We start from the raw sequence: 24,882 nt of genomic DNA on the forward strand, positions 1-24,882 counted from the left end.
AACAAGCAGAACAAACAACTTCAGCGCTCAAAGACAATGTTTTCAAATCAACCCAATCCAACAAAAACAAAGAAAAGATAATTTTAAAAGAATAAAGCCTCCAAGAAGTTTGGGATTATGTTAAACAACCAAACCTGAGAATAATTGGCTTTCCTGGAGAAGAAAAGAAATTTAAAAGTTTGGACAAGATTTTTGGGGTAATAATCAAGGAAAACTTTCTCAGCCTTGCTAGAGACCTGACATCAAAATACGAGAAGCTCAAAGAACATCTGGGAAATTAATCACGACAGATTATTGCCTAGGCAAATTGAGGTTTTAAGTTTTCTAATAAATTAGTCATATTATTAAAATAATTTGTTTTGTTCTAATGTTGTATTCTTCTGAAAACAGGTACAAACTCAGTTACACAAACACACTGCATAATGTTTTTACACCTCATGTTTGTCTTCAGAGTAATATATGTATATATTTAATCCTACTTAAAACTAAAAATCTGTATGTTTTTGCAGGCAGAGTGTTGACATGTTCAAAGAAAAATATGTAACAAGATTTTAAAATATTTAGATCTCAGATATGTATGGATTTTATGTATACTTATATACATAAAATACATAAATACTATTAAAGTTTTTTATTATGACCATAAAATGACCCTGTAGTCAATATCAATTTAATTGTACATTTTAAAATAATAGAAGTGTAGAATTGAATTGTTTGTAACTTAAAGAATAAATGCTGGAGGTGATGAATCCCTCATTTACCCTGATGTAATTATTACATATTGTATGCCTGTATCAAAATATGCCATATATGGCATAAATATATACATACACTATATGCGCACAAAATTTTTTTTAAATGTAAATAAGAAAAAAACAATAAAAACTTAACCTATGAGAACAATAGTCTCTAACTTATTTGCAGATTAAAGCCACTGAAAAACTAGATTACTTGAGATGTTATTCCAGTATGTAACCAAATAATATACTGTTACCATCTGTTAGCTACACCCTTGAGTAAGGTGGGATAGGCTAAAGTTAGTGGCATAATAACACTTCATTGAATGCACAATAAAATTAACATGTTAAAAATGTTACAAAATTAAGTACATATATAATCTAAAAATTTTAAATGTAATGCATTGTATTACATATAAGCACAATTAAAATGATATACTACTAATTTTAGTTTTAATTTAACTAAAATTAAAAAATGCTTTTCTCTCACTATACTGCACAAGAATATTACTTAGAAAACTACCTTATACACTACTCAATATTATATGTTAACCACAAAAAGCCTCTTCACTTAGATTTTCACCACGAGTCTTATATTTTAATATCCTTACTATTTTATGGAAAAGTTCACAAGTAATGCCCACCTAATAAAAAGAATCTCTCATATGTCTGATGCAGCAACAATTGATCACGTGCTTTCACATGTGAATACAATAGAAAGGAAGGGCAGAAAATAATTTGAGAGTTCAATTGAATGATTATTTGCTTTTCAAAAAGTCTGTACTTTTTTTCAGTAAAAAGTACACTTTCAATGTAATTATAACTCTACAAAAAATCTTCTACTCCTTTTCAAGTTGTATACAAAAAGCTTATCTAACAATTTTAGTTTGGGATTATTTTCTATACTCAACACTCTGATTTAGTGTAATATCTGATGTGTCAGTGCCTTATTATTTCTACTGTGTATTCTCTGATATTGACATAGACTTAATTTTTGATAAAATACTCTTTATATTTACTCTCTTTACAAAAAAAAATCTTAGTATACACTCTGATGTATTCTAAGCTATAGTTTTTTAAAAAGTGTTCTTCCAAATTCATTACATTTGCAGGGTATTTCTCCAATATAAATTTCCTGATGTTGAACAAAGATTGAGCAACTGCTTTAGGGTTTTCCTCTAGCACAAAATGTATACAAGATCTGTAATACAAGTAAAGGTACTAAAACCCTTTTTATATTTGTAATGTTCATTCATCTTCAAAATAAATACTCTTTTTTTCTTTCTGAGGCGGAGTTTCACTCTTGCTGCCGAGGGCGGAGTGCAGTGGCACGATCTCGGCTCACCACCACCTCCGCCTCCCGGGTTCAAGTGATTGTCCTGCTTCAGCCTCCCGAGTAGATGGGATTATAGGCATGCACCACCATGCCTGGCTAATTTTTGTATTTTTAGTAGAGACGGGGTTTCTCCATGTTGGTCAGGCTGGTCTCAAACTCCCGACCTCAGGAGATCTGCCTGCCTCGGCCTCCCAAAGTGCTGGGATTATAGGCATGAGCCACCGTACCTGGCCCAAAATAAATACTATTAAAGTTTTATATATTCTGATAGGTCTTTTGACAGTAGTTGCATTTTTAATGCTTTTATTAAGTATGAACTCCTTGATGTTGAGTAAGATGTGAGCAGATATGAATGGCTTTTCCATATTTTTTATATTAGTATAATTTTAGTCAAGAATAAATGCTTTCCTGTGCAATAAGATGTGAGCATTGAGCCAGGCGTGGTGGCTCATACCTGTAATCCCAGCACTTTGGGAGGCAGAGGTGGGCAGATCACCTGAGGTCAGGAGTTTGAGACCAGCCTGACCAATCTGGAGAAACCCCATCTCTATTAAAAATACAAAATTGGCCGGGCGCGGTGGCTCACGCCTGTAATCCCAGCACTTTTGGAGGCCGAGGCGGGCGGATCACGAGGTCAGGAAATCGAGACCATCCTGGCTAACACGGTGAAACCCCATCTCTACTAAAAATGCAAAAAATTAGCCGGGCGAGGCGGCGGGCGCCTGTAGTCCCAGCTACTCGGGAGGCTGAGGTAGGAGAATGGCGTGAACCCGGGAGGCGGAGCTTGCAGTGAGCCGAGATCGTGCCACTGCACTCCAGCCTGGGCGACTAAGCGAGACTCTGTCTCAAAAAAAAAAAAAAAAAAAAAAAAAAACAAAATTAACTAGGTATGCTGGTACATGCCTTTAGTCCCAGCTACTCAGGAGACTGAGGCAGGGAATCGTTGAACCCAGGAGGCGGAGGTTGTGGTGAGCCGAGATCATGCCATTGCACTCCAGCCTGGGCAACAAGAGCGAAACGCTATCTCAAAAACAAACAAATAAAACAAACAACAAAAAAAGATGCGAGCATTGGTTAAACCTTTTGTCCTATTCTTCACACTTGAAGAAGTTTTCTCCAGTATAAATTTACCACCAAATGTGACAAGAATTTAAAGGCTCTGTGACGTTACTCACACTTCTACTGTTTCTTACCAGTATGATTTCTTTTATGTTTAGAAAAGTTTGAGCTGTTCTCAAAAACATTGTTACATCTTTCAGGTTTGTAGAGTGTCTCTCCAGTATGATTTGAGAACTTATTAAAAGTTTGCCATATTCTTCACATTTCTAGAATTTCTCTCCAGTATGAAGTATCCTATGTGTAATAAGAGTTCAAAAGTTAAAGCCTTTGTCACATTCTTCATATTTGTAGGCTTTATATCTTGTATAAATTCTCTGATGTTCAGTAAGAGTTGAAGACCAGTTAAGGACTTTGTTACATTTTTCACATTTGTAGGGTTTGTCTCCGGTATGAATTATTTCACATTCAATATGGTTTGAGGACTGATTAAAATCTCTGCCACATTCTTCATGTTTGTAGGGTTTTTCTCCAGTATACATTTTCTTATGTGTAGTTAGTTCTCAGGACCAGTTAAAAGCTTTGGCACATTCTTTAAGTTTGTAGGTTCTCTCCTGTAAGAATTATGCCTATTAAGTTCTAACATCTACTTAAAAGCTTTGCCACATTCCTTAGATTTGTAGGGTTTCTCTCCAGTATGAATTATCTCTTGTTCAGTAAGTTTTGAGGACCACTTAAAAGCTTTGCAACATTCTTCACATTTGTAGGGTTTATCTCCAGTAAAAATTTTCTTATGCCTAGTAAGGTTTGAAAATTGGTTAAAAGCTTTGCCACATTCTTCACATTTGTAGGATATGTCTCCAATATTAAGTATCTTATGTTCAGTAAGGTTTGAAAACTGGGTAAAAGCTTTGCACATTCTGGAAATTTGTAGGATTTTTCTCCAGCATGAATTATCTTATGTTTAGTAAGAGTTAAGGACTGGCTAAAAGCTTTGTCTCATTCTTCACATTCATAGGGTTTTTCTCCAGAATAAATTTTTTTATACTTAATAATGTTTGAGAATTGATTCAAAGCTTTGCCACATTCTTCACATTTCTAGGTTTTCTCTCCAGTATAAATTATCTTATGTTCAGTAAGGTTTGAGGACCAGTTAAAAGCTTTCCACATTTTTTTATTTGTAGGATTTCCCTCCAGTATAAATTATTATATTTGCCATAAGTTTTGAAGACCACTTATGAGTTTTGCCACATTCTTTACATTTGTAAGTTTTCTCTCCTGTGTGAATTATCTTATGTTAAGTAAGGTTTGAGGACTGGTTAAGAGCTCTGCCACATTATTCACATTTGTACAGCTTCTCTTCATATAAATTATCTATGGTTAATGAGAAATAAGAAATGGTTAAAAGTTTTGCCACATTCTTCACATTTGTATGATTTTTTCTCCTGTATGAATTATCTAATGCTTAGTAAGGTTCGAGGAACAGAAAAAATCAATGTCACATTCTTCACATTTGTAGGATTTCTCTCCAGTATGAATTATGTTCAGTACGGTTTGAGGAGCAATTAAAAGCTTTGCACATTCTTCACATTAGTAAGGTTTATCTTCTGTATGAATTCTCTCATGTTTAGTAAGAATTGAGGAAGAGTTAAAAACTTTGCCAAATTCTTTACATTTTTAAGGTTTCTCTCCAGTATGAATTATCTTATGTGTAGTAAGGTGTGAGGACTGGCTGAAAGCTTTGCCACATTCTTCGTATTTGTACAGTTTCTCTCTAGTATGAATTTTCTTCTGTGTAGTAAGGTTTGAGGATTGGGGTTAAAAGCCCTGCCACAGGCCAGGTACGGTGGCTCATGCCTGTAATCCCAGCACTTTGGGAGGCCGAGGCGGATGGATCACGAGGTTAGAAGATCGAGACCATCCTGGTTAACACAGTGAAACCCCGTCTCTACTAAAAATACAAAAAAAAAAAAAATTAGCTGGGCATGATTGCGGGCAACTGTAGTCCCAGCTACTCGGGAGACTGAGGCAGGAGAATGGCATGAGCCCAGGAGGCGGAGCTTGCAGTGAGCTGAGATTGTGCCACTGCACTCCAGCCTGGGCGACAGAGTGAGACTCCATCTCAATAAATAAATAAATAAATAAATAAATAAATAAATAAATAAAAAAGCCCTGCCACATTCTTCACAGTTGTAAGATTTCTCTCCAGTATGAGTTCTTTTATGTGTGGTAAGGTGTGAGGACCAGCTAAAGGCTTTGCCACATTCTTCATATTTGTAGAATTTCTCCCCAGTATAAATTTTCTTATGTGTGTTAAAGTGTGAGGACTGCTTAAAGGCTTTGCCACATTATTTACATATGTAGGGTTTCTCTCCAGTATGAATTTTTTTATGTTTAGTAAGGTTTGAGGAATGGTTAGAAGCTTTGCCACATTCTTCACATTCATAGGGTTTCTTTTCAGCATGAATTCTCTTAGGTTTAGTTATTGCAGGATCTGGCCAGCAGCCTGCAATGCAATGGAGCTCTTTCTTTGCTCCCAGGCAGATCAGCAGGTCAAGAAATAAAAGACACACACAAGATAGTGAAAGCTGGGTCCAGGGGCTCACCGCCTTCTGGTCCTGTGATGCCACGGACAATAGGTTGTATGAGAGGTGGTGGTGGGACATTAGCAACGGGGGGGTATAAGTCCTCGTAATCTGAATTGAGCTTTTGACGATTGCCATAGTGATATTTTTGGCTGTGTGGGAATAGTAGTGTGAATCAATCTGTTGTCTTAGATTTGAGGTGACAAGCTGGATTTACTTATAACACTTTCTCCAGCCCAAACTCATACTAGTCATACCTATGGTTAATCTCCATAATTCTGAACGTTCAGGTCCTAAGTGGGGAACAACGAGCCTTGGTTTTGGAGGGGCAACCCCTGCCCCTTTCCACTTAAAAGGAAAAAAGTAGTTAAATCTAGGATATAATAGGGGAGGGTTGTCACTACTTTCTTGATAAGTAATATCATAGAGAAAATGTTGACAATCTCTGTGACCTTGAGAGCAATCATTAGTAATACAACCCTTAGGAACCCAATCAACAATGGTGTAGAGAGAAGAATTAGATAACATGGTTCCTTCTGGACTAACACAATCCTTCCATATTAATTTGTCAGCATTTGAAGACAAGTTGAGAGGACACACAGGTCCTAAAGGCTTATATTGGGATGTGTGAATATAATCAGGGATTCCTATTTTGATCAGCCTTAGAGGTTTTAACGAGAGCCCTCATACCAAGTGTCCTAAAGGAGGGAGAGAGTGACCAGACGGTAGTGTGACCAGTCAAGTTTGAATATCTAATGAGAGACATCCATTAGCGGGTCCCAGGCACAAAGGTGGATAACTAAAACCTAAAGTGCTATGGAAAGGGGTTCCTTCTTCTGAAGGTTGGGCAGGACAATGCTCATCTACAGAACCAGGGATCCAAATACTATCATTAACATAGACCTCGATAGGAGCGTCCATCCATGTCATGGCTTAAATAAGAGGAGGAAAAGGAATATAGGCCCAATATGTATAGTTTTTAACAGTCTGTGGAGTGACAGAGGGTAGAAGGATCAGTGTCGTCAGGAGGAGGCAGAGGTCGAGCCAGACCTGGATCGCTGGAGATGAGTTGTTCGGGATGGCTGACTGTATTGTCTATTGTAAAGGAGTTAGCATAGTTATTTTCTTCTTTTTGATGATTGGATATGTTGTTTCCTGCTGTGGCGTTTTCTCAGCAAATTTCTCTGTCTCGTTGTTGCATGCATCTTCAGGACACAATTTCAGTCGTCTAGTAGGAATCCAAACAGGAGATTGATGTTGACCCAGGGAAACACAAGCATAGCCTCTTCCCCACATTGAAATAGAACCTTTTGACCATATATTAGATTGAACATCTTTCCACCATACTTCCCGTGGAACGGTTACCAGAGAAATGTTTTCTGGCAGCAGTAACAGAACTAGATTTAGGAATATTAAGAAAATTTAACTGAGCAATGCCAAATTTAGTTGTATGTGAGGGGTAGACAACTCCTTATCCCCCTCTTTTTGTTTGAGTAACTGTAATTTTAAAGTTGTTACTTCTTTCTACAATAGCTTGGCCTGGTGGGTTATAGGGAATACCAGTAATATGTTTAATATGCCACTTATCAAGAAAATTTTTAAAAGCTTTACTGCAATAGGCTCATTTTAAAGAGGTAAAACATTGAATTAATTCATCTTTAGTGGGAGCAGCAATCAGTATATCATCCATATAATGAAGAATGTAATTATTATTATTATTATTATTTATTTATTTTTTTTTTTTTGAGACGGAGTCTCGCTCTGTCACCCAGGCTGCAGTGCGGTGGCCGGATCTCTGCTCACTGCAAGCTCTGCCTCCCGGGTTTACGCCATTCTCCTGGCTCAGCCTCCCGAGTAGCTGGGACTACAGGCGCCCGCCACCTCGCCCGGCTAGTTTTTTGTACTTTTTTTTAGTAGAGACGGGGTTTCACCGTGTTAGCCAGGATGGTCTCGATCTGCTGACCTCGTGATCCGCCCGTCTCGGCCTCCCAAAGTGCTGGGATTACAGGCTTGAGCCACCGCGCCCGGCCAGAATGTAATTATTTTTAAAAGCCTGTCGGATAGGTTGTAACACAGTACCGACAAACAACTGACAAATAGTAGGACTGTTAATCATTCCTTGAGGTAAAACTTTCCATTGATATCTAGCTGAGGGAGCTGAATTGTTAATGGAAGGGATAGTGAAAGCAAATATTTCACAGTCTGACTTGTCTAAAGGAATATGAAAAAAGCAATCCTTAAGGTCAATAATAATTAAAGCCATTCCTTACCAATCATGGAGGGGGAGGGCATACTGGGTTGTAATGCCCCCATAGGTTTAATAACTGCATTAACAGCTCTTAAGTCTGTTACCATCTTCCATTGTCCTGACTTTTTGGTACAACAAACATGAGCGAGTTCCATGGAGACAAGGAAGGCTCAATAGTGTTTGCTTGTAGTAAATCATTAACAATTTCAATTAAAACCTCCAACTTGTGTTTGGAAAGCGGCCACTGCTCTATCCAAACAGGTGACTCACACATCCATTGTGTAGGGCAGAGGAAGAGAAAGAGAGTGAGGGCACCGGGAAGCAGACTGGGGGGAAGCAGGATTCCAAGCCTCTGGAAGAAGGGGTCCCAGAGCATTGAAAGAAACAGTAGGCTTAGAAAGATGAGAGGAATGAGAAACAGGCCATTTAGATGAGTGCCATACGTTCTCCTCTGGCAGAGGGGGCAACGGCTTAGTAGAAAAAGAGTTAACATATACAGGTTCCAAGATAGGAGGCAGAGGAAGGGGATCCTCACCAGGTTCCTCGTCTTGGGGAGAAAACAAGGAGAGATCAAATTCCTCCTCATCATCAGAAGGAGGACTAGTAGGAGACTCAGGTACCCGAGGTAAAGGGAGCGGCTCACCATCTGCATTAATTTGTGGCAGTTGAAGAGGGTCACCAGACTGAAAAGGAAGTAAAGCAACACGAATAAGTGTCCAGTCAGTCCAAACAGAAATAGGAAGTAAAACACCATTTCTCATGAGTTGGCAGAGAGAGGCACCAACTCTATCCCAGTCTAACAGGTCCATAGAACCTTTGTCAGGGAACCAAGGACAATGTTTTTCAATAGTCTGAAATAAGAGAATAAGGTTATTGGAATCACCCTTGATTCCACCCTGTTTAAGAAGAAGTTTAATAAAAGACAGATAAGCCTGGTGTTTAGACTGTGATTGTCCCATAATAACCCTGGAATAATACTGGTCAACAAACCCGAAAAGAGGGAAGAATCGGAAAATGCATACCCAGAGACCTTACCGGTGTGACTGAAGACTAGTCATCACAAATCCGCACTCAGAGTGCACTGAGCTGAGGAACAAAGAAGGCCACATTGGGCACTAAATATTGTGGGATCTGGCCAGCAGCCCACAATGCAATGGGGCTCTTTCTTTGTTCCCAGGTGGATTGGCAGGTCTAGAAATGATAGACACACACAAGATAGTGAAAGCTGGTCCAAGGGGGTCACCACCTTCTGGCCCTGTGATGCCACCAATGCACTGGATATACCAGCATTTATTATTAAGTTTAGTGAGGGCGGGGGTAGGTTAGTGAGGGATTTAGGGTCATTTGATTATGAGGTGAGATGGTCAAATGGGGATGAAGTAATTTTTTAGCATAACATTGGTATGCAGAAGTACAGTATACAGAGATAAGAATTTACAATATAGTGTGTGCATCAGTAATTTCTAACAGAGCCTTAAAACAGAAACACAGTCTTTCCATAACCTATGATTAGCAAGATATTAATCAGCAGTAAGAGTTGCAGCAAAAGCTGGTTGCAAACAATGAATAGAAACAGGACATGAAGATAGACAACCAGTTAGACCACAAATTCTCAGAAGGGGGTATGCCTTAACCCTAAAGAGGCCTAGAAGAGCAGTGGCAAGATAAGGGCGTTTATAGCCCTATCTTACCCATATGAACAGGTCCCCCTCATGCATCCATTTATAGGCTCTCCACAAGGGTCACATTCCATTACCAAAGCTATGAACATCTGCTTTTCTGAGATAGGAATCTTGGTGATGTGAAACCTCCCTGACTGCATGTCCATTTATAGGCTCTCTGCAGGGGGAAGCACATCATGTACTGTTGGCTCATTCTGGCAGCCCAACCTGACGTTGTCTTCACAGAATCCTGCATGCAGTTTTGTATTTACAATAATCAGGAGCACTTCATGTTTTATTCCATAGAAATAGTTTCAGGGTTGAGGAATGGTTAAAAGCTTTGCCATATTCTTCAAATTTGTGGAATTTCTCTCCAACATGAATTATCTCATGTTAAATAAATTTTGAGAACCACTTAAAAGCTCTGTCTTTTTTTTTTTTTTTTTTTTTTGCATTTGTAGTATTTCTTCTAATTATCTTATGTGTAGTAAGGTGTGAGAAATGGTTAAAGGCTTTGTCACAGTCTTCACATTTGTATGGTTTCTCCCCAGTATGGATTCTTTTATTTCAGTAAGGTTTGAGGACTGGTTGAAAGCTTTGCCACATTCTTTATAGATGAAGAATGTCCACCAGTATGCATTCTTTCACGTTTTGTAAAGGTTGAAGACCAGTTAAAAGCCTTTGTGCAATTTATCACATTTGTAGGGTTTGTCTCCAGTATAAATTATCTTATAATTAGTGAAAATTGAGGACCATTTAAAATCGTTGTCACATTTTTCACATTTGTAGGAATTCTCTTTAGTATGAATTTTCTTATAATGAATTAGGTGTGAAAGCATGCAAAATGATTTCCCACTTCTTTACATTTGAAGGACTTCTTTTTAGTGTGTCTTATGTTATTTCTACATAAATTTGAATATTTATGAAAGACTCACATATTTGTTACACTGAAATATTTTGCTCTGGGTAGGTGTCAAACATCGGTTGAGTCCATTATAACCTTCTTTGTGTATCCTAACACCATTCACACCTTTACAGTGTTTTCTTAATTGTAAATTCTCAAGTCCACATTTTGCATATGTTCTTAGTATTATCTTTTGGAAAGAATCTTTTATGCTGTGCTTTGGCCAAGGGTCTTGAGTAAAATGAGAGACACACAACTGAAATAAATATAAACAACAAATTACTCTACTTGCTACACTCAGATGAATATACTTTACAAATATAACTTATAAAATTATACAAACTACATAAGCAAGATGGCACAGCAAAATAACATAGGCACTAATTTTTTCATAGACCTATAAATGTAACAAAAACATACTAACCAAAATACATTTGTGAAAACTTTATAAATGAGTTAAGTGTGTGCAGGGCCCCCAGGAAAGCACAAAGCAAAAAGTCTAGCAGGAAGAAAGAGTCTGTTACAGTTTCTCAACACAGCTCTTCCTGCTCCCCAATACAGCATAGGGCATTTAGAAGTAAATTGCTGGCTGGGCGTTGTGGCTTACTCCTGTAATCCCAGCACTTCGGGAGGCCAAGGTGGGTGGATTGCCTGAGGTCAAGATTTCAAGACTAGTCTGGCCAAAATGGAAAAACCTCATCTCTACTAAAAATTCATAAATTAGTTGGGCATGGTGGCACATGCCTGTAGTCCCAACTACTCAGGAGGGTGAAGCAATCACTTGAACTTTGGTTGTAAAGGTTGCAGTGAGCCAAGATTATGTCATTGTACACCATTCTGAGTGACAGAGCGAGACTCTGCAAAAAAAAAAAAAAAAAAGAAAGAAAGAAAAAGAAAAAAAACACAAACAAACAAAAAAGATAAATTGCCAACTCCTGGTTTTTTTAAATAATAACAACAACAACAATAACAAAATGGTACATTTATCCTTATTTCTGGCTTCTAGAGGCCTTTCCATACACTGGTTTCTGTCCCTCGTGACATAAAGTACTGAAATAAATTGTGGCATACTTCGGAATGACAGTTTGAGTCTACCGAGACCAAAGGTAAATATTACAGCAGCAAAGACACTGCAGTACCACACACAGAAAACAGGTGTAGCAAGTGATGACTACTAAGGAGAAACATGAATCAACTCCCTTAAGAAATAAACACCAAATTTCAGACTAGACACATCCTAAGAACATGTTTGAGAGACTCCCAGAATCTGTAGCCCAGACAACGGGTTTCAGACTATGCCAGGACAAAGCCACATTATAAAGATTGTAACATGTAGCTTTTTAAATGTACAAATCTCAATCAAGGATTACAATATATATGTAATATTAGACCAGCATGGCTCAATCAGAAAAATATGACATTTTTAGAAAGCAATCATAAAATGAAGGTTAATAGATTAATTTTAAGAGTTTCAAATAAATTGAATAATACTCAATAAGAGAAATAGAAACACGGACCACTAATGAATATCAGAAAAATGAGGATAACCTTTTCCCCTAAACCCTGTATAGACACACACAAAAATAAGAAAGAAGTGAAAGCATATTAATACAAAAATAAAGCAAACACAAATAAAGACAAAAAGAGAGAAAATGAGAGACAAAGATACAAGAATCAAATAAAATAATCAAATAACACTAGTCAGTGTTTGTCTTTCAGAAAATTATTTAAATATATATAAAACTAACTTTCCAATCAAGAAACACACTTCTTTGTATTTTTTAAATTTTCGTATTTTATGAGACATATTTCAATAAAATAATTTATTAAAAAAATTAAAAACTAAGATCCACCTTGCCTTTCCAAGAGAATCAGTTGCGATTAAATGATTAAAAAAAAAAAGACTTAGCCGGGCGAGGTGGCGGGCGCCTGTAGTCCCAGCTACTCCGGAGGCTGAGGCAGGAGAATGGCGGGAACCCGGGAGGCGGAGCTTGCAGTGAGCTGAGATCGCGCCACTGCACTCCAGCCTGGGCGACAGAGCGAGACTCCGTAAAAAAAAAAAAAAAAAAAAAAAAAAAACTAAAAGTGGGAAGAGTGAAGTAGGCATTCCACGTAAATATTAACCTTATGAGAGCAGGAGAGGTCAAAATAATATTACATAAGCTACATCTTAAGTAAAAAACTGTCATATTTTACAAAACGTATTTTATGTCAAAAGTTAAAAGAGACAAAGAAGGACATTCAACAATAATAGATTTTAAAAAATGAGACGGAGTCTCACTCTGTCGCCCAGGCTGGAGTGCAGTGGTGCAGTCTTGGCTCACTGCAACCTCTGCCTCCCAGGTTCAAGCAATTCTCCTGCTTCAGCCTCCCGAGTAGCTGGGACTACAGGCACATGCCACCACACCTGGCTAATTTTTTTTTTTTTTTTTGATATTTTTAGTAGAGACAGGATTTCGCCCTGTTAGCCAGGATGGTCTCAATCTCCTGATCTCATGATCCACCTGCCTCAGCCTCCCAAAGTTCTGGGATTACAGGTGTAAGCCACCATGCCCAGCCAACAATAATACAACAATAGATTTATGCACTGGGAACCTATGACAAATTTGTACATAAGTTTGTGTGTGTGTGTGTGTGTGTGTGTGTATCTCACATTAGGGTTCTGAATATATAAAGTAAATGTTGAAAGAACTAAAGAAACACACAGAAAGCAGTATAATTATAGTAAGATATTTCAATACCTTATGTTCAGTAATAAAAATAAGACAAAGCAGAATATTAGTAAGGGAACATAAGATTTGCAAGCAGCATAAAACAATGATGCCTAAGAAAGATATAGAAAATACTCCTCAACAACATAGGACACACACCCTTTGCAGTAGCCTATAACATTCTCTTTGATAGATCACCTGTTAGGCCAAAAAAGAAGTTTTAACAAATTTTTAAAACTAAAATTGTGTGGATTACTTTTTATACCAAAATTGAATAAGAGTATAAAAACAATAGAAGAAACCTGAAAAATTCACAAATGTCTGCAAATTAAACAATACACTCTTGAGCATGCTCTTGGTGAAAAGTTGAAATAATTAATATTGTGAAGATGTTTATACTGCTCAATGTAATCTACAGATTTAATGCAATGTTTTAAAAATTTCTCATTGCATTTTTAAAGAAATAAAAACAGCAAATGCAAAAGTATATGAAATTGCAAGGAATAATGTACCAAAAAATATTTTTAAAAATGAATAAGTTGGAGGCATTACAGTTCCTGATTTCAAAATACATTATAAAGCTAAAGAATTAAAACAATTTGGTATGAGTGTAAAGGTAAAAAAGTAGACTAATAATGCAACACATACACAAACTTTCACATATATGGTAATATGAACAGTTATTTGCATACCCATAATTATTGCAGCATTGTTATTGTAAGCCAGTAGGCAAAAGCAGTGCAAATTTCTGTCAACAAATCATTCAGTAGATACAATTCAAAAGATAAATGAAAATTCACTGTTTTCAAAAATAAATATTCTAACAAATATAAAGATAAGTCTTGATGACATTGTGCAAAATGAAATAAACCAGCCACAAAAAGACAGATATTGTATAAGATATATAAAGTAGTTGCACTCTTAGAAACAGAAAACAGAGGGATGTTTGAAAAGTGCCAGAAAATAAAAAAATGATAGTTGTTTAATGTGTATTCAGATTTAGCTTTACAAGATAAAAACATTCTAGTGATATGTTGCATAGCAATATCAATATAATTAATATAACTAAACTGAATGTTTAAAAATATTTTACTGTAAATTTTGTTATGTGATTTTGGCAAGTAAAAACGAACAATAATACTTAAAAGAGATACGGAGTTACGATAGCCTTAAAATTACCTTCCAATCCAATAGCGTTTCTCCCACCCAAAAATAATACAGGTTCACAAATAAATAGGATGTTGAAATTAGAATAATTTTTATGACTACTCACCCACAGAGGATTAAACAACCATTCACAACAAGCCTACACCACAAATGTACAAGTTATAAGAAATACAGTGATAATATTTATTTAGGCAAACAGAGAGATAGTTATATTGACAACAGACATATGGCTGATTCATTATATTTGATTTTGCTCCACATTGTCTTAAACTTTAGAGAAATATGGTCATGTACCATTATCATATAAACTAAATAATCAAAACACAGTTAACTGGTGTGAGGTGGCACGCCCTAAAATGTATAACACAGAAATATAAAATTGCAAAACAAAATTAAAACATAGAATGTAAACTTATTGGACACCATCAAATAGATCAACCTAATCATGAACAGAATCTTAGAAGACGAATATAGAAAAAAAGTAGTACACAGGTTACTTGAAGATTAAAAAAACTCTGAGCCAGCCTGGCGTGGGGGCTCACACCTGTAATCCCAGCACTTTGGGAGGCCGACATGAGCGGGATCATGAGGTCAAGAGATTAAGACCATCCTGGCCAATATGGTGAAACCCTCTCTCTACTAAAAATACAAAAATTAACTGGATATGGTGGCGCATGCCTGTAGTCCCAGCTACTCCAAGGCTGAGGCGGGAGAATCGCTTGAACCCGGGAGGTGGAGGTTGCAGTGAGGCAAGATGGAGCCACTGCACTCCAGTCTGGCAACAGAGAGAGACTCCATCTCAAAAAAAAAAAAAAAAAAAAAACCCCAAAAAAACCAAAAAAAACCAAAAAACAACAACAAAAAGCTGAGAACTTCCCAAGTTTTGATGTAATAAAATAAAAAATATCAACAATACTTGATTAGGAATTATTATATTTTAAAAACAAGAAAAAATAAAGACTTTCCACAACAAAAAAGTAATGGTGTTCATCAGCACTAGCACATTTCTAAAAGAAATGCTGGCCGTGAGCAGTGGCTCACGCGTATAATCTCAGCACTTTTGGAGGCCGAGGCAGGGAGATCAACTGAGGTCAGGAGTTTGAGACCAGCCTGGCCAATGTGGTGAAACCCCATCTCTACTAAAAATGTAAAAATTAGCTGGGCGTGGTGGCAGGCACCTGTAATCCCAGTTACTCAGGAGGCTGATGAAGGAGAATTGCTTGAACCCAGGAGACAGAGGTTGCAGTGAGTTGAGATCACACCACTGCACTCCAACCTGGGCAACAGAGCGACACTCCATCAAAAAAAAAAAGAAGAGAAGGAAGGAAGGAAGGAAGGAAGGAAGGGAGGGAGAGAGAGAGAGAGAGAGAGAGAGAGAAAGCAAGCAAGCAAGCAAGCAAGCAAGCAAGCAAGAAAGAAAGACAGACTGGGCACATTGGCTTACACCTGTAATCCCAGCACTTTGGGAGGCCAAGGAGGGTAGATCACTTGAAGTTCAAGACCAGCCTGGCCAACATGGTGAAACCCCATCTCTACTAAAAATACAAAAAAATTAGCCGGGTGTTGTGGCACACACCTGTAATCCCAGCTACTTAGGATGCTGAGGCAGGAGAATCACTTGAACTCGGGAGGCAGACGTTGTGGTGAGCCGAGACTGCGCCACTGTACTCCAGCCTGGATGAAAAAGCGATACTTCATCTAAAAAAAAAAAAAAAAAGGTGCTGCATGATACCCAGGCACAGTGGCTCATGCCTGTAACCCTACACCTTTAGGAGGCCACCAGTCAGATCACTTGAGACCCAGAGATCAGCCTGAGCAAAATAGTGAGACTCTGCATAACAAACAAGAGAAATACTAAATGAGTCCTTTACATTGAAAAATAAAATGATGTTGGACAGTATCATAAAACCATATATAAATATAAAGCTCTTTGTTGAATGTAAATATTTTATTTTTTTATTTTGAGATGGAGTCTTATTCTGTCACCTAGGCTGGAGTGCAGTGGCACCATCTAAGCTCACTGCAACCTCTGCCTTGCGGGTTCAAGCGATTCTTCTGCCTCAGCCTCCAGAGTAGCTGGGACTACAGGTGCTTGCCACCATGCCTGGCTAATTTTTTGTATTTTTAGCAGAAACGGGTTTCATCGTGTTAGCCAGGATGGCCTAGATCTCCTGACCTTGTGATCCACCTGACTCAGCCTCCCAAAGTGCTGGGATTACAGGCATGAGCCACCGTGCCCAGCCTATTAAAGGTAAATATACAGAGACATATAGAATTCTTTTTTTTTTGAGACGGAGTCTCACTCTGTCGCCCAGGCTGGAGTGCGCTGGCCAGATCTCGGCTCACTGCAAGCTCTGCCTCCCAGGTTTACGCCATTCTCCTGCCTCAGCCTCCTGAGTAGCTGGGACTACAGGCGCCCGCCACCTCGCCCGGCTAGTTTTTTTGTATTTTTTAGTACAGACAGGGTTTCACCGTTTTAGCCAGGATGGTCTCAATCTCCTGACCTCGTGATCCGCCCGCCTCGGCCTCCCAAAGTGCTGGGATTACAGGCTTGAGCCACCGCGCCCGGCCTAGAATTCTTTACTATCATAATGATGGTGCATAAAACCCTTAAAAATTTTCTACAGAATATAAAAAACAAAATATAAATCTGTATAAATCTGTGGATACACGATGTAAAATAGTATGATTTGTAATACTAAAATATTTATAACAAACTGGAAAAATAGAGGTATAGTTTTTGTATTCAGTTGAAGTTGTTATGAAATTAAAACATGCTGTTTTAACTTTAAGATGTTTTACATAATGTCCATTTTTCAAGATGATTATAAACTTTTTTTTTTTTTTTGAAATGGAGTCTCACTCTGTCTCCTGGACTGGAGTGAGTGCAATGGCGAGATGTCAGCTCACTGCAACCTGCTCCTCCCAAGTTTGAGCAATTCTCCTCAGCCTCCCGAGTAGCTGAGACTACAGGCCCACCCCGCCACACCTGGCTAACTTTTTGTATTTTAATAGAGATGGGGTTTCACCGTGTTGCCCAGGCTGGTCTCGAACTCCTGAGCTCAGGCGATCTGCCCACCTCCGCCTCCCAAAGTGCTAGGATTACAGGCGTGAGCCACTGTGCCCTGCTGATTACAAACATTTTATAGAAACTATGCAAAATAAAATGAAGGAACAAGCAAAGCATGTCACTACAAAATTAAACAAAAATACAGTCAGTATAGCAGGAAATGAGAAAAAAACGTATCTACAAAAAACACATAAAACAATAATAGTAAAACTGATAATAGTAGCTTCATTTTTTAAGCAATCATTTTAAAAATAAATTAATTAAACTACTTAATAGAATGAAATGTAATCCAGGACTTTGGGAGGCCAAGATAGGCTGATTACTTGATCCCAGGAGTTTAAGACCAGCCTGGGCAACTTGAGGAAACTCAGTCTCTACAGAAAATCAGTTGGGCATGATGGCGCATGCCAGTAACCCAGCTACTTAAGAGGCTGAAATGAGAGGATCTTCTGAGTTTGAGAGGTTGAGGCTGCAGCTCACAGCCATGTTCACACCGTTGCAAAGCAGCCTGGTTGAGAGAGTGGAACCATATTTTATAAATTAATTAATTAAAAGGAAAAGAAATAAGACGCCTGAGCGGCTTAAGAATAAAACCATACAATATGTTCTCTACAATAAACCCATTTTAGCACTTAGTCAAATAGACTGTAAGTAACAGAATAAAAAAAAATCTATATTTCATGAAAATAGTAGCCACGATTAGGTGAGGTGGTCATAATTATGTTGGACAAAATATGCTTTAAGTCAAGTACGAGTATGAAACAAAGATTGATATTATATAATGGTAAAATGGGTCAATTTACCAGGAATCTATGACTATTATATCAATTTAAATGTATGTCTATGCATAAAAATGGGTCTCCAAAATATATAAATATTGACAAAAGTGAAGCAAGAAATACATAGCAACATAAAAGTTGTAGACATCAAGACCCCGTTTTATTTTATTTTATTTTATTTTATTTATTTATTTATTTTTTGAGACGGAGTCTTGCTCTGTCGCCCAGGCTGGAGTGCAGTGGCGCGATCTCGGCTCACTGCAAGCTCCGCCTCCCAGGTTCCTGCCATTGTCCTGCCTCAGCCTCCCGGGTAGCTGGGACTACAGGCGCCCGCCACCTCGCCCGGCTAGTTTTTTGTATTTTTTTTTTTTTAGTAGAGACGAGGTTTCAGCATGTTAGCCAGGATGGTCTCGATCTCCTGACCTTGTGATCCGCTCGTCTCAGCCTCCCAAAGTGCTGGGATTCCCATTTTCAATAAATAGAAAATTCAGATAAGAGTGACAAGAAACCAGAAAATGTAGACAACATTATAGACTTCATTAATTGCTTTGCATATAGAAAAATACCTGAGAGTAGATAATTTATAAAGAAAAAAGATTTATTTGGCTCACAGTTTGGCAGACTGTACAAGAAGTGTGTGCCATTGTCTGCTTCTGGTGATGGTCTCAGGAAGCTTACAATTGTGGCAGAAAGCAAGAGGAACTGAACATATCACATGGTAAGAGAGCAATTGTGAGGTGAAGAAGCCAGTTTTTTTTTTTTTTCTTTTAACATAGAGTTTCTCAAAACTATGCAGATATTTGTGTGTCCCCAGTAACAACAGAAAACAGTCAGATTGTGCAGCTTCTTCTATGCCATAAGACGACTTTGGCTGTCACTGTAAACTTGAAGAAAGATCATTGAAGGGAAAGTAGAATCCTTAGAGAATTTTAAAGCGTAAGATAGAAGATGCCCCTAGGTGACAGTAGTATTTTTAAAATCTCAGGCTTCCCAGAAACTACTTCCTTTGGAGCACAGCTTCTCAGATCACATTTTGAGAACTGGCTTCTTAAACATTAAACCTTTCATCTGTGTTGTCCATTGTGTTCACTCTCACCTACCTGGGGGTTTGGCTACCATTTCATGTCTCTTCATATTCCAGGGCTCTTTTCCTTGCTCCAGGCAGGTGATTAGGTCTGGCTTAGAGACAGCAATACCTGTTTCATTAAAAATAAATAGCATGAATCTTGCTCACATTCTCCAAATAACATGCTCAGTAAAAAGAAAGTAATAGAATATGGCCAGATTATGGTGGCTCATGCCTGTAATCCCAGCACTTTGGGAGGCCGAGGTGGGCAGATCATGAGGTCAGGAGATGGAGACCATCCTGGCTAACACAGTGAAACCTCATTTCTACTAAAAATGCAAAAAATTACCCAGGTGTGATGGCATATGCCTGTAATTTCAGCTACTCGGGAGGCTGAGGAAGGAGAATTGCTTGTACCCGGGAGGCGGAGGTTGCAGTGAGCTGAGATTGTGCCACTACACTGCAGCCTGGGTGACAGAGTGAGACTCCATCTCAAAAAAAAAAAAAAAAAAAAAAAAGTAACAGAATATTCTAGTAAATTAATACCCAAACACTAATTTATAACAGAAATTTCTAAATATTTAGAAAACATTTTCAATTTGTAGGTTCTTTATTTTACTACCCCGTACTACTGAATCACAAATTGGTTGTGGCAAGTAGATTTTAAGGTGTGGGCAACAATATTTTATGCCACTAAATTTCTGGAATTACCACTAATATACAGTGAAAGATACAGATCAGCTCAGGAATGTGGATAGTTCAGGTAAAAATAAAACATCTTGAATAAATTCCTATCTACACTTACAGATCTCTGTTTTCAGAAAACAGGGATCTGAAACTCTTGTATGCAAAGCATAAATTACTAAAACGTATTCTACAGAAAAGAGAAATGAAACATTTAGGGTATAATAGGAATTGTTTATTGAAATTATTCTCACCGAGAAAGGCCAGGTTTCTGTAGTTCTCTAACATCACATTTCTATATAAATTCTGCTCAGCAGTATTCAGGCATTGCCACTCCTCCAGAGAAAATTATGTGGTGACAGCCCTAAATGTCAATGGTCCCTGAAACACACACACACACACACACATGCACGCACACACAGAAATGCATATATTTACCATGTGGCCATGGGCAGAATTTTTTATTTGACTCAATGTGAAATGACAGTAAAGACAATGGATTCTAACTTATAGGAAGATGAATATTATCCAATAGAATAATTTTCAACACATAAATATTCTCTAATGTATTCTATAACTCTGAGAAAACAAAATGGCATAAGATCCACGACACCAGTGTATGTAAGATACTTTTCTGGATAATAAAGTATAAAATTAAGGGCATGAACACAGACATGTAATTTTTTACTGCTATATTCACGTCACACAGAATGAGTTGTTTATATTTTTCAGATCAAAAAGACACATTGAGTTAGAAGGTGCCTCTCACATTTTAATATGTACAATAAGCTGGAGATCTTGTTATGCATATTTATTTTACATCTGGAATAAATCTGAGTTTCTGAATTTCTGAGAAGCTCACCAGTAATGCCTGTTTTTGACCCGAGAATAATATTTTCTCAAACATTCAGTAAGTGTAGGAGCATGGTTTTTCCCAGTTTTTTGTTTATTTGTTTTTTTGTTTGTTTTGAGACGGAGTTTCGCTCTTGTCACCCAGGCTTGAGTGCAATGATGCGATCTCCGCCCACTGCAACCTCCGCCTCCCAGGTTCAAGCCATTCTCCTGACACAGCCTCTCAAGTAACTGGGACTACAGGGACACGCCACCACGCCCGGCTAATTTTTTGTATTTTTAGTAGAGATGGGGTTTCACCATGTTGGTCAGGCTTCTCTCAAACTCCTGACCTCAGGTAATCTGCCTGCCTCAACCTCCCAAAGTGCTGGAATTACAGGTGTGAGCCACCACACCTGGCCTTTTTTCTAGTTTTTCTGGCCTGTAACCAGAGATGAGAGCCTTCATTTTTCGAAGATGGATATACACAAAGAAAATCTAAGAAAGAAACGTAGCTGCCAGATTAAATGGGATGGTTTACGCACAACAGCTGTATAAAGATACTTAATAATAAAGAGAAAAATAATTAACTTTATAGTGAAAAATTATGTCAGAGAGTTATTTATTTATTTACTTACTCATTTTGAGATGATGTCTCGCTCTGTCTCCCAGGCTGGAATGCAGTGGCACAGTCTCACTCACTGCAACTGCCACTTCCTGGGTTCAAGCGATTCTTCTGCCTCAGCCTCCCAAATAGCTGGGACTATAGGTGCATGCCACCACGCCTGGCTAATTTTTGTATTTTTAGGAGAGATGGGGTTTCACCATATTGCTCAGGTTGGTCTCGAACTCCTGACCTCAATTGATCCACCCACCTCCAAAAGTGCTGGTATTACAGGAGTGAGCCACCATGCCTGGTGCGTCAGAGAGCTGTTTAACCAAGTGAATAATTAACATCAACTGAATTTGGACAAATTTTTATTATTTGCTGATACACACAGAAGAACAGAGCATCACTTCTGGGATAGTGCCTTCCAAAAGTAAGTTACAGTCTGAATTTAACTATAAAGTAACATCAGTTTTATGCAAAATTCAAGATACAAATACATCTCATATTCTTTAGTTTTAATAGTGATGTGAAATAGTCTTTCTTTAGCACCATAGAGAACAGATATCTTCTAATATTATTTTCAGAGCTTTCTGGCTTATAACTGTCATCCAGTTTACATAAGCATTTTCTTAATTCTGTTCTGCATACAGCTAATGGACACAGATGGAAGCTCCACATTACATGTCCTCCATCTTTACTAAGGGCCACAGCTTTTCCCCAATATGAATCTTGAGTATCTACATCTTCCTATATTTAACAGCCATAAAAAGAACATTTTTAATATTGCAGATCATAAATTCATGGTGAGAATTCTGCACGGCATAGAAGAAACCTTGAGGTAGAGAATTTAGAGAAGGTTCTGATAGATAAGAAAGAAATATTTTTCAGAGACCCTTGAGTATCATAAGAATTTTAAAAAGTAGTTAAAGCAAACTCATTAGGTAGGACAAGCACGAGTAGAGAAGTAAAGTTTGGCAAGAACTAAACACGTAACATTTCAGGAGGCAGAGTGAACACAGCTCTTGATCAGAGACATATTTATCTATTAAACAAAAAGTCTTTTATTTTTAATTTTTTCTTCCTCTCTGGGATTCCTCCTCAGATAAGATTCTCTGGACAAATTCTACCGGCATCTTGAGAATATGCCTTTAAAGGTGTTAGAACCACCTGTTTACCTGCTACCACCACACCCACAGGGAGACTAAGACATGCCAAAAAAGTTCACACATTTCTGTCCTTTATAACAGAAGAGATTCAGAAACAATGAGCTGCTCTATGCAGAAAAAGTATATAAGTTTTCTCTTTTCTGCCCTCAGGTGTCCTCCCCAGCCACAGACACCAGCAATTTCTTCTACAATAATGGTAATATTAGCCACATTGACCTGTCCCTACCTAATCCAAACAAAATAAACCCTCTGACCACCCTTTAGTGCATAGATGAAACGTAACACATGTATCTTGAACCCCTCATACTTGATTCTGGCTTCACCTTAGAGTTACATGAAGCCTTTAAATAAAAAAAAAATAAAAAAATGAGTGCTTCCAGAACAATAAATAGAGCCTGTGGGGAGGGCAGAAGTAGAGATTTCTGCAAATTGGCCATGTAATCCTAATTAGAAACCAGAGCTAATAACCACTTAGCTAAACACTGCCTCTGAGGCTTTAATGAGCTTCTAACTCACTTGGCAATTTTTGGCCCTACTGTATGTAATACGATTCTGCAGGTCTGGAAAGTGTCCATGAATGTGTGCTTTAAACAAGTTTCTTGCCAATGCTGATGTTGTTCTCCTGGGCTTATTATCAGCATTACTTAGAGAAAGCAGGCACAGCACAGAGTCCCTTATACTCGGCACTCTTGTCACAACACAAATATTTTTGGTACAAAGGAAGACAACCAATATCTATCCAAAAGTATCACATTTTTTGCTGGTTCATTAAAGTTTACAGAGAAAATGGAAGGCAGCGATGTGTGAATAAGTCTGTATTTGGAAAACAACATTTACACGTGTACTAATTCAATGTTTATTAAGCAATACTTTTGTATTGTGTTTATATTTAATTGTTTGGTGATTCGTGGGGCAACTACTGGGTTTGCAGGAATATTACACAAGTTGCTAAATGGAGTGTCTCTGCAGACACTGGTTTTAATTAACAGTTAAAAGATTAGACCCTAAAATATATACATTTTTTCCATTTATCTGCTTTTAGATTTCAGAAAATTGTGAGCACTAGCTCTAGAAAGGCAGTAGAATTCATCACCCAAAACTCTAATCTCTTCTCATCAGTTCTGTGAGGCACGACTCCAGGGTGGGACCTGACCTAAATAAGGCCCCCATAAAGGGTGAATCTGAAGAGAACTGGGCAGGAAGTGGACCCTATGTAGAATTATGTTCTCTATCCTACTGGGGTGTTTTCCATTTTGTTTTTCCTAAGTTTACCTAAGAGAAACTTAAATCTTAAGATTTGTGTAATTTTAATTTGTTTTAGTCACTGTCCTGTCAATTTGATAACATATATTCATAAGCAACTTAAACATATCTTTTAAGGTTTTCTAGGGTAATTTTATTACAAGATAAATAATGCACTTAGCAAGGTAAAAAAAAAATAGAAATATTAATAACAACTTTTCTGTCCATAAACATCGCTTCAGTTGATGACATCTGAAGTGACAACAATATAAAGAACATGTACCAAATAAAGCCCAAGTTTTTCTGCACACATCTATTCATTGTACAAACCACATGATGCCTAATTCAACCATGTGTGTAGTTGCTAGTCTGGACTAAAACTTCCTAGATTGTTGGGACCACAACTGCTTCATCTATCTTTGAGTAGCCATATGAAATGAAAGCAATTATTTTATCTCTTTGAGTCTCCAGACCTTCTCCATGTTTCTCACTCAAGTACCAGGAAACTGAAGAAACTGTCATCTGGGTACCAACCAAAGGTATCTCTTGAATGAGAGGAGGAACAAGCACAGGAAAACTCATTTCTCTTAAACCGAGACAGAAGCATAATATACTACTCTTGTCAGCCTGAAACCGTTCTCTTCCAGACATCCTTAAATGTCTCAAAAATGTGACTCCTGAACATAGACCCAAAATAAAGGAGTTGTTGATTCTCATACCTGGAACCTGGACATATGTGGGACGGTTCATCTCATTCCTGGACCTTCCTGCAGCTGTGATTGTGACATACGCCTCTGTCCAGCACCTGAGTGATTCCACTCTCCCGCCTGGGCTCAGCCCACAGATTGGATTGTGACACATCACTTAACTCAGAATTTAGATGATGTGACTCCATTCTCCTCCCTTGGCACTGCGCACAGGGAACACTGTGACAACATGACTGCATGTCACACTCCGGTTATGTGACTCTTTGGCCTGTGCCTTGCCCACACGGGCCATTGTGACGTATTGCTGGATCTAACACCCAGG

General features: G+C 38.0%; 1 pseudogene; it reads right to left on the reverse strand.

Moving 5' to 3' along the window:
- Positions 1-11,349: 11,349 nt before the first annotated feature.
- Positions 11,350-22,578, reverse strand: LOC112611885 (annotated as a pseudogene).
- Positions 22,579-24,882: the final 2,304 nt, after the last annotated feature.

The sequence above is a fragment of the Theropithecus gelada genome, chromosome 19, assembly GCF_003255815.1.
Source record: "Theropithecus gelada isolate Dixy chromosome 19, Tgel_1.0, whole genome shotgun sequence".
NCBI lineage: Eukaryota > Metazoa > Chordata > Mammalia > Primates > Cercopithecidae > Theropithecus > Theropithecus gelada.